The sequence below is a fragment of the Otolemur garnettii genome, unplaced genomic scaffold (genome assembly GCF_000181295.1).
Source record: "Otolemur garnettii isolate 467f Iridium unplaced genomic scaffold, OtoGar3 scaffold00096, whole genome shotgun sequence".
Lineage (NCBI taxonomy): Eukaryota > Metazoa > Chordata > Mammalia > Primates > Galagidae > Otolemur > Otolemur garnettii.
The window spans coordinates 1912032-1922450 of record NW_003852491.1 but is presented as its reverse complement, the minus strand read 5'-3'; the positions used below and the strand labels follow the sequence as shown (position 1 = coordinate 1922450).

The following is a 10419-nucleotide window of genomic DNA, read 5'->3' as shown; positions in this document are numbered from 1 at the left end:
CCCGCCACAGTGTCTGGCTTTTTTTTATTTTTTGCAGTTGTCATTGTTGTTTAGCAGGCCCAGGCTGGGTTCCAACCCTTCTGTCTCAGTGTATGTGGCATCCTCACCACTGAGCTATGGGCGCTAAGCCTGACTTATTTCTTTAGACCAAGTGGTCTCACTCTGTCGCCCAAGCTGCACTGCAGTGGTGCCATCATAGTTCACTGTAGACTTGAACTCCTAGGCTGAAGTGATCCTTCTGCCTCAGGCTCCCAAGTACTTGAGTCTACAGGCATGCTCCACCACACTCAGCCAATCTTTTAAATTTTTTTAACAATAAAAGTCTCACTCTGTTGTCCAGGTTGGCCTCAAACTCTTGGCTTCAAGCTATCCTCCCACCTCAGCCTCTTAAAGTGCTAGGATCACAAGCGTGAACCACTCTGCCCCCAGTCATCTTTGGTTTTATGTGAGAGGGAAGCAAACATCTGCTTTGTTGGAGCCTATTGTCATTGCTCTAATTTGGTCTTAAAGTCTTTCTCTGGATGGAGAGTGGCTATCAATCCCAGCCCTGCCTTGATGGGGACCTAAGGGAGTTGATTATGAATGGGGACAGCTCATCTTTCACAGGAAACTTCCATCTTCTGGCCTAATACCTGCGTGTCTAACCTATGACCAGTCCCCCTCTCACAGAGCATTGGTTCATCCTGGCACACACCCTCGCAGCTCTTGTCTCACCTGTGTCCAGTTTATTTCTGCCAAGAGAGTCACTCCTCTCAACCTGTTAAATCTTAATCTATAGTTAAACTTCTGTGGCACACTTAAGTTATGTTGATCCAAAAAAGGAAAAAAGTATATTTACTGTGCTTTGAACTTCTCCCCAAAATAATTTAATCAATAATCTTTCAAAATTTTCTTAGCACACCTAAGATCCTCTCAAGGCACACCAGTTGAAGACCACTGGTCTAGGAGAACCCTGCTGGGCTGAGAGTCAGGCTTGGGTGTGTCACTCAGGTAAGACCCAGAGGAGGCAGAGGGACGAAACACATGAAAGAACACAGGCATCTTTCACTCACTGATCCGTGAGAGAAGAGGGGCCCGTGGGAAATCTGGAGAGTAAGGTGCTCACTCCACTCACTTCCAGCAAGTGGGAAGCAAGAGAGAAAAAGAAGAACTCATGGGCGCAAGTGCTTCCTGGGGTCCGGGGCATCACCCAAGCAAGATCCAGGGAGTTCGAGTTGGTAGGTCTAGAGCAGACAGGCCGACCACCAGGCAGCCACACTGTGACTAAGGTGGTGGGGTCACTGCAGCATGCCTGCACTGTCCATGGGGGATATAGGAACTGCCAGGATAAATCAAGAAGGTTGTATCTAGCTGCCCCCAGGAGAGGTAGTCACCAGGAGGAGGTTGTATAAGGGAGATATCTTGATCAACCACATGGAGGAACTGGGAGGAGAACTGGAAACTATATCTAGCACGACTGAGCCCTGCCCTTTTGTTTTTAAGACAGAGTCTCACTACGTTGCTCTCTGTAGAGAGCTGTGATGTCACAGCTCACAGCAACCTCAAACTCTTGGGCTTAAGCGATTTTCTTGCCTCAGCCTCCCAAGTAGCTGGGACTATAGCCATCCATCACAACATCTGGCTAATTTTGTTGCAGTTGGCATTTAGTTGGCCCAGACTGCGTTCGAACCTGCCACCCTCAGTGTATGTGGCTGGTCCTGTGGCGAGCCCTGCTTTTGACATGAGATATTCAAGATGGAAGCTAAGGCAACAGGAAATTATAGGAATTCACTACAGAGCCATTATTATTTGGGAACTCTGTCACGTGCAGATAAATCTCTAACCGGAATAATAAATACCCATATTTGTTGGCCCTACTTCTGGAAATTATAACATAGTAGAACTATAATAAAGCCCAAGCAAGTATCAGTATTTCTGTGTGTTTCCCAGGTAACTGATGTTCAGATGGTTTGGGGAACTGTTGAGTTGCAGATGGATCAACCAAGCTCTGCCAGAATAGCTTTACTTGAATAATACAGAGGAACTAACCAGGCAAAGCTTGGGGTGAAAGACAGTCGAAGCAAAGAGAAAAGCCAGATTCAGTGAGAAACAACGTAGTGTAATGAAGAACGCTTAGCGTTTCTAGAACATGAAACAACACACATGGGCTGATCAAAGATACAGCTGGAAAGACGGCAGGTGATCTATACTACAGAGAGGCCTGGGGGTGGGTATGAAAACACTCAGACTTTATAACTGTGCAAAAACTATTTTAGAAGTTTAAAAGAGAGGAGCGACCCAATTAGACTTTTTGTTTGTTTGTTTAAAAATGTAGCATCTTAGAACATAACTTCCCAAAACACTTTTCTTTATATACATTTTCCAGATGGGATCATGTCGTACGTACTATTTTTTGCGTGTCATCCTTGTGCAGGGGCCAGGCTAATCTTCTCTGTGTTGTTCCGATTTTTGTGTAGGTGCTGCTGAAGTGAGCGAACACCATACATACTGTTTTTAATGACAATGAATATTCACCTACAACACTGTAAATGGCTAAATACCATCTCATTACGAATATATCATTTTGTTTTGAGTTGATGCCGTTGTGGCAGCTTCATTTCGTTTCAACATAAGTCAGCTGGAACTATCTGGACCCCCTTCCTTGGGGTTCAGGTTATGGTTGGACACAAGAAAACAGTATGCAAAATTTGGCAGACAGAGGCAAAGAAGCAGCCTTTTTTTTTTTTAACTTCAATGTATTACAGGGATGTAAATATTTTTGGTTACATGGATCACTCTTACAATCCTTGAGCCATGGTTTAAGTGTGCCCTTCTGTGCTCTGAAGGTATTCTTACCACTCGTACGATTTGAGGTTCATTCGCTGACTCACCTTGTGGGTGTGGGCATCGGCCAGGCCTGTGATACCTCCAGCTCCTCGGGGTCACCTTCAGCTTCTACAAATCCACGCATGTCTTCATGGTTGCAGATGGTAACAGATGCAGGCTCCAGTTTGCCCTTACAGGCCATCTCCCGCTGTCCTCACAGCTTCTTGTCGATCTCGGCATCCCCCACTTCAGATACATTTTCCCTGCCCCTCATCTGGCCCTGCTGACTTCAGGTCCAACATCAGACTCAGAAAAGCCACCACCTCACATAGACTGAGTTACCTGCTCCCACAGGTGCATTAGGACTAATCCCGAATAATGAGTCCCTTACTGGGTGTTGGTCATAGTACTGTCGCTTCTCTGATCAAACTGCTTGAATTCTAACACTGAGGGTTAGTTGGGTTCTCTGAGAAGCAGACACTGAGATACCGTGTTTCCCCCAAAATAAGACACTGTCTTATATTTATTTTTTCTCAAGAAGACACACTAGGGCTTATTTTCAGGGGATGTCTTCCTCTCCGCGCTGCAATGCATGGCGTGGCTATGCAGTGTACGCCCATCATTAGGTCTTGTTATCGGGGTAGGGCTTATATTTAACAAATACATAGAAATCCTGCTAGGGCTTATTTTGGGGGAAACACAGTAGTATCAGGAGCAAAAAGGGTTTATTGGGAGTAACATCCATGAAAGATAACATGGCCAAAGGCAGGATTGGCCAGAGAGAATCTCAGGTCTCTGTTTTTATTTATTTGTTTATTTATTTGTTTGTTTATCTCCTGAAATTCCTTTTTACCAACAGAACCTCAGATCTTGAAGCAGGCCTAACAAAGTATCAGCCAACCCAGTGGCAAGTTCTGGAGCAAGATTCCTCCCAAAGGAATCCCACAATGAACAAAAATCACCAGGCCCCTACCTTGCTCAGTCCTTGACTAAGGAGGGCTCCCTGAGAAGAGTTAATAGATGAGACGGATTGTGCCCACAGCCATACCACTGCAAAAGTGCCCAGTGTCATATGATCTCGGAAGCTAAGCCTATTCCGGCCTGACTAGTACCTGGCTAGGAGATGAGGCAGATCTTGAAGTCATAACAGATGGAAACTGCCAGCTACCATCACTCTTCATAGCCAAAGGGCAAGTTCCTTCTTTTTCCAAAATTTATTTTTATGGTTTTTTAAATTTATTTTTGAGATAGGGTCTTGCTCTGTTGCCTGGGCTAGAGTACAGTGGTATCATCATCTCTCACTGCAACCTCAAACCCCTGGGCTCAAGCAATCCTCCTGCCTTAGCCTCCTGCATAGCTGGGAGTACAAGTGTATGTGACCACCCCGCTAATTTTTCTATTTTTTGTCACACTATATTGTCCAGGCTGGAATGTAGTAGTACATTCATAGCTGGCTGCACTCTTAAACTCCTGAGCTCAAGAGATCTTCCTGCCTCCGGCTCCTGAATAGCTGAAACTACAGGTGCCCACCACACTCTTGACACTCTGTCAAGCTTTTTTTTTTCTGGAGATAGAATCTCGTTATGTTGCCCAGGCTAGTCTTGAACTCCTGACCTCAAGTGACCCTCCCATCTGGGCCTCCCAGAGTGCTAGGATAACAGGTATGAGCCACCATGCCCAAACTCATTTTTAGGGATTTCTCTTCATTTCTCTTTCTTTTCTTTTCTTTCTTCTTTCTTTCCTTCCTTCCTTCCTTCTTTCCTTCCTTCCTTCCTTCCTTCCATCTTTCCTTCTTTCTTCCTTCTTCCTTTCTTTTCTTTCGACAGAGTCTCACTCTGTCACTCGGGGTAGAGTGCTATGGCATCACAGCAACCTCAAACTCTTGAGCTCAGAGATGGGCTGACTACAGGTGCCCATCACAGTGCCCAGCTAATTTTTCCATTTTTAGTGGAGACAAGTTCTCACTTTTACCCAGGCCAGTTGGGAACTCCTGAGCTCAGGAAATCCACTCGCCATGGCCTCCAGAGTGCTAGGATTACAGGAATGAGCCACCACACCCTGCCAAGGACTTTTGATACATAAAATCAGACTGATCCTCAAGAGAGTCATGGTTTTAATTAGAATTTAATCAACGTTAAGGTTGAACGTTTTTATATGCTTTGGGACATTTATATTTCTTTTTAAGAATGTCTTATTCATATTGTTACCTATACAATGTTCATCCCTTTCTAATTGACAGAGCTATTTGTATGTAAAAATTGTAATCCCTTGTCTGATATGCAGAATGCAAATAATTCTTCAGTTTGTCCTTTGCCTTTAAAAGTTTTTTTGGGGGAGGGGGACAGAGTCTCACTATGTTGCCCTCAGTAGAGTGCTATGGCATCACAGCTCACAGCAACCTCCAACTCTTGGGCTTAAGTGATTCTCTTGCTTCTCTCCCAAGTAGCTGAGACTATAGATGCCTGCCACGACACCCTGCTACTTTTTTTGGTTGCAGTTGTCATTGTTGTTTAACCGGCCCGGGGCCAGGCTTGAACTCACCAGCTTCGGTGTATATGTCTGACACCATACTCACTGAGCTATGGACACCAAGCTTGCCTTTAAATTTTTATAAAGTTAACACTATTAATATTTTCCTTCATGATTCCTCTTAGGAAAACCTCTGCATGTCAAGATTACACTAATAATCACTTATACCCTTTTTATAAACCATTTGCTATTTATTTTATGAAGTAATTTGGAAAACTAATATTTAAATATATGGGGCCAGGCGTGGTGGCTCACACCTGGCATTCTAGCACTTTGGGAGGCCAAGGCAGGTGGATCACCTGAGCTCACAAATTGGAGACTAGCCTGAGCCAGAGTGAGAGCCTGTCTCTAAAAAAAATAGCTGGGCATTGTGGCAGGTGTCTGTAATCCCAGCTGCCGGGAAGGTTGAGGCAATGGGACCACTTGAGCCCAAGAGTTGAGGTTTCCGTGAGCTACAATGCCATGGCAACAAAGTGAGACTCTGTCTCAAAAAAAAAATATTCTTTATTTTATATAATTATACTATTAGACATATATGTACATATATGTTTTTGTACTTTCTTTTTTTTTCCCTTAAGCCATTTGTAGCAATATTCCAACAATTTATTTTATTTTTTGAACAATGTAATGGTTTATTAGGGACCTATTTACCCACATAAAACATTTTTACATCTATCTTTTCAGTGCTTTATGTACAAGGAAAATCAATTCAATTTATAGACATACCAAATCACCATTTTATTTTGGTTTCATGATAAATGTTAACTGGTAAGCTAAGGCCCATCTTACTCATTTCTTAAAATATCCACTTTCCTTTCCTGCATCTCCACCTATATCCACATGTGGAAGATTAAAGATGACCATAAATTCCCCAATACTTCTCCCATTCAGAGATGCGGTCTATATCTTCTCCTGTGGGGGCTCTGGATTATTTTTGTGAAAGTGATGTCATACCAGTTTCCCAGGCTTTAACTGACTGGCCCCCCTGCCCTTCCTGTCTCTTGGGACACTGTTCCTGTGGAGATGTGATGGCTAGAGCTACTGCAGCCATCTTGTAACCACGAGTCAATAAGCCAGAGCATTAAAAGGCAACATACTAAAGAATAGAAGGATAAAAGATCTTGAATTTTCAATAAATACTGCTGAGCTACTCAATAACTCTAGGACTGCCTACCACCAGACACATAGTGTGAAACAATTGTCTTCATTGTTTAAGCCATTGTCAGTAATTCTGTAATTTGTAGCCAAAACCAAAGTAACTTGTATATACTTATCTGTTGATTTCTCCTGTCTAGCTTGCAGCGTCCTTCTTTTGGTAACAGCACTCTGATATTCCTTTAGGGAATCAAGACACACATACCCACACTGACTTTGTTTCAAGTGGGATTGACTGTAATCTCTAGCTCTGGGGTATGACCAGATATGGCTAATTAGAGTGTTGCATTTACCTGACCACAGTGGACAGACCAATGAGATTGATTTCTGAGACTCCTGACAGCACAGTTGGGAAAGAGAGGCTCTGTTTTCATTGGGGTTACTGTTTAAAAGTGAAACCAACACAGATGACAGCAGAGTTGAGAAATGAAAAGGCTAATTTCTGATAATATCATACAGCCTTTGGGACTCAACCTTTGGACTCTCCTTTTTGTGATATGAACCAATAAATTCCTATTATTTCATAAGCCAGTTGATAACTAAAAGAATACAGAGCAATACAGGCCAGAGTCCAGGCTCACAGATGAGGGGGGCCTAAGGCCTGAGCTGAAATAAAGCAGTTTGAGGAAGGAGATAGAGAAAGGATAAGAAGCAATAACTCTGCAGGGCACCTGCTATTATGTCTCTTTCACAGACAATAGGAGCAAAGGCATCCCAGGGTAAACTTATCTCCCAAGATTGTACAGTAGGAGATAATAAGGGCCCAGGTTCAAATTGAGGCCTAACAGGAGGCCAAAACTCAAGGAGTTTTATTAAACTGCGCTGACTCTCAGGGGAGGCCTCTCTGAGAATCAAGTCTGTAGGTTGTCTCTTTAACATTAAGAGAGTTTTGCTGATGTTGGGTGGGTGTGGCTAAAGGCAACCCAGAGCTTCCTTCTATTTGAGAGTCAAGGTCAGAATTTTTAACTATTTTCCTGATCAGTGAGAAAGAGGCAATGGTACCATAAACAGGTCTACATGATGTCACCACCTATGTTCTTCTATTTGCTTCTCTTCCTGTGGCTTCCTACACACACTGTTTCAGGCTCTGTCTTCTTGGCAAGGAAAGGGACTTCCTTTTCAGGATATGTAGAGGGGTTCTTCTAGAAAGTTCCAAGACAGCAAGGCCCTTCCCAGCAGCTACAGTGGAACAAGCTGGGACCTCTCTGGTGCCCATCCCAGTCCTCTGTAGGAAACCCCTCTCAAGTGAGAATCACAAATGCCAGAACTGGAGCTCCTTCCTGCTTCTCCTCTCTGGACTCTGCCATCTTAGCCCAGCAAGTGGGCAAGTCCAGAGGCCCTGTCTCCAAGTTCATAAGTCTTACCAGATCTTGGAGACTAGGGTCAGCAGAGGGCTGTTGCTTCTAACATTTCCAAGTCTATAAAACATCTGTGATAATGCCCTGCTACATGTCCCTAGGCCTGACCTGGTGGGTAAATTCCATTCCACTGTGATGGCCAAGCTCTCTCCCAAAGCCAACCCTATCAGCAGCCAGCCCAAGGGTCAGGATGTTCTGCCCACGGATGGCTGCCTCCATACAGTCCCCAAGGGAACGAGAGGGTGTAGGCTCCACCCTGGTTTATTTCCTCATAGTTCCCTTAGCCCATGTTTCTCCATGTGAGAAACATACCGCTCACTCACACAAGACGGTATTTGGCAGTAAAAACATGGCCCTCAACGACAAAGAGTCACCCAGTGAAAAGGTCGTTCCCTTCTCAGCTCTTCCTTCTGTTCTTCAGTCATCAGTACAGTCTCCATTTTGGGCAGGTTTATCTTTTATGGCTCTTCAACATTTGTTCATCTCCCCTTTTTTTGTTTTTGACATTTAAAGAATTTCTTTGTATGTACTGTATTTGTAGTTATTTTTAACAGCTTACATTCCAATTGACAGGACTGAGGTACAATTTTCTTCATAAACTCACATATATAATTTTAAATGAATCCACTTATACATAATAAGTAAATACAGGTTGTAGGTACTGCACAGCAACAGTAATGAGAGTGGTAAGCAAATTACTCAAAACTGTCAACTACTGCTCACAAAACACAGTCTCCTTCCTGGTGTCATCAGGACCCCACTGGGACAAATCCACAGGCATCTCTGTCAAACTGACATCAGGATCGTGGGATTCTGGCAGCTTGTGCCATAGCAGCCACACTGGTACCCCTCACCTGTGCAACAAAGTCTCTCCTCCTGAACTAGGGTGGTACCAGGGAGCTTTCGTGCTACAGGAGGTGATATTTTCTTCTCTCCCAACCACCAGAACAGTGAGGGAAGTCTTGGGGTCCCTCAGGCCCTCCAGTACCCCTATTAGATCAGGAGCACTGATGAGTGGCACTGACTTCCCAGAGGAGGTGTGGACAGGGAGACCTTTCTTGAGAGCCTGTAGGCCAAGGTGCTTCATGGATGCTGGAGACCTTATACAAGGTCTGACAAGTCCATGAACTTGCCACCATGTGCTTCCATTGGTAGCACTGTACAAACATCTCCATAATGTTTCATAAGTATATCAGGGTCTTACATCTTTTTTCATGTTGACATGTTGTAGTGTCTTACTGATTGGCATTCATTATTGTTTGTCCTTTTTTTTTTTTTTTTTTTTTTTTTTGAGACAGAGTCTCACTTTGTCACTTTTGGTAGAGAGTATCATAGCATCATAGCCCACAGCAACCTCAAACTCTTGGGCTCAAGCGATTCTCTGTGTTAGCCTCTCAAGTAGCTGGGACTACAGGAGTCTGCCACAACACCCTGCTATTTTTACAGACAAGGTTTGCTCTGACTCAGGCTGGTCTTGAACCTGTGAGTCAGGCAATCCACCCACCTCAGCCTCCCAGAGTGTTGGGATTATAGACATGAGGCATCACACCCAGCCATGGTGTTCATTATTGTAGTTGGTGTTTTGGGGTGCTGTCATGAGAATGTCAGAGCTTGGATTAGGGCAATAAATAAACATTCATAAATTTCCTGTTAAACTTGGCTAGAGTGGAAGTGAAATCAGTGACATGTTAGTCCAAGATTATGGATTATTATGTTAGTCCAAGATAATGCCATGAAGATAACAGCAGTGTACAAATGTATTAAACATTTTACTAAAGGGAGAGAAAGTGTCACTGATGAAGACAGGGTGGCCAGAAAAACTGATGAAAAATTTCAAAAATTCATTTAATTGTGCATCAAAATTGTCAACTGACTGTAAGCATAGCAGACCAATTAAACATGGATAGAGAGACAGAACAATCTTAACTGAAAATCTTGACATGAGAAAGGTGGGGCTCTTGCATCACAACAATGTGCCAGCTCACATAGCACTGTCTGTCAGCGAGTTTTTAGCCAGTAAAGAAATAACTGTTATGGAACACCCTCCCTACTCATCTGATCTGGCCCCCAATGACTTTTTTCTTTACCCAAAGATAAAGTAAATATTTAAAGGAAGACATTTTGATGACATTTAGGACATCAAGGGTAATACAATGACAGTTCTGATGGTCATTTCAGAAAAGGTTCCAAAATGGCTTTGAAGGATAGGCTAGGTACTGGCATCAGTGCATAATTTCCCAAGGGGCATCTTTCAAAGGTGACTGTAGTGATATTCAGCAATGAGATATGTAGCTCTTTTTCTAGGATAAGTTCTTAAACTTAATTGTCAGTCCTCATAGATGGCAGTCACTAGTAGCTTGGCCAGATGCTATAGGTCAATGTTTCTAAGACTTTGGTCCTTGGACCTCTAGCACTAAATCATTTATTAAAAACATAGATTTCCTTGGAGACTCAAGAAAATTTTAGGAACACTATAATGGAAAAAAGACCAGCTATAAAGAAAGACTTCTTTCTCTCTCAAACTCTCTCTCTCGACCTCTCTCTCTCTCCACACACACACACACACACACAC

The 10419-nt window shown here is 43.4% G+C and overlaps 1 non-coding gene across 1 annotated transcript; it reads right to left on the bottom strand.

The window, feature by feature from the left end:
• Positions 1-2369: 2369 nt before the first annotated feature.
• Positions 2370-2479, bottom strand: LOC111727182. Its single transcript, XR_002774794.1, has one exon. It is a non-coding gene; the product is annotated as a U6 spliceosomal RNA (small nuclear RNA).
• Positions 2480-10419: the final 7940 nt, after the last annotated feature.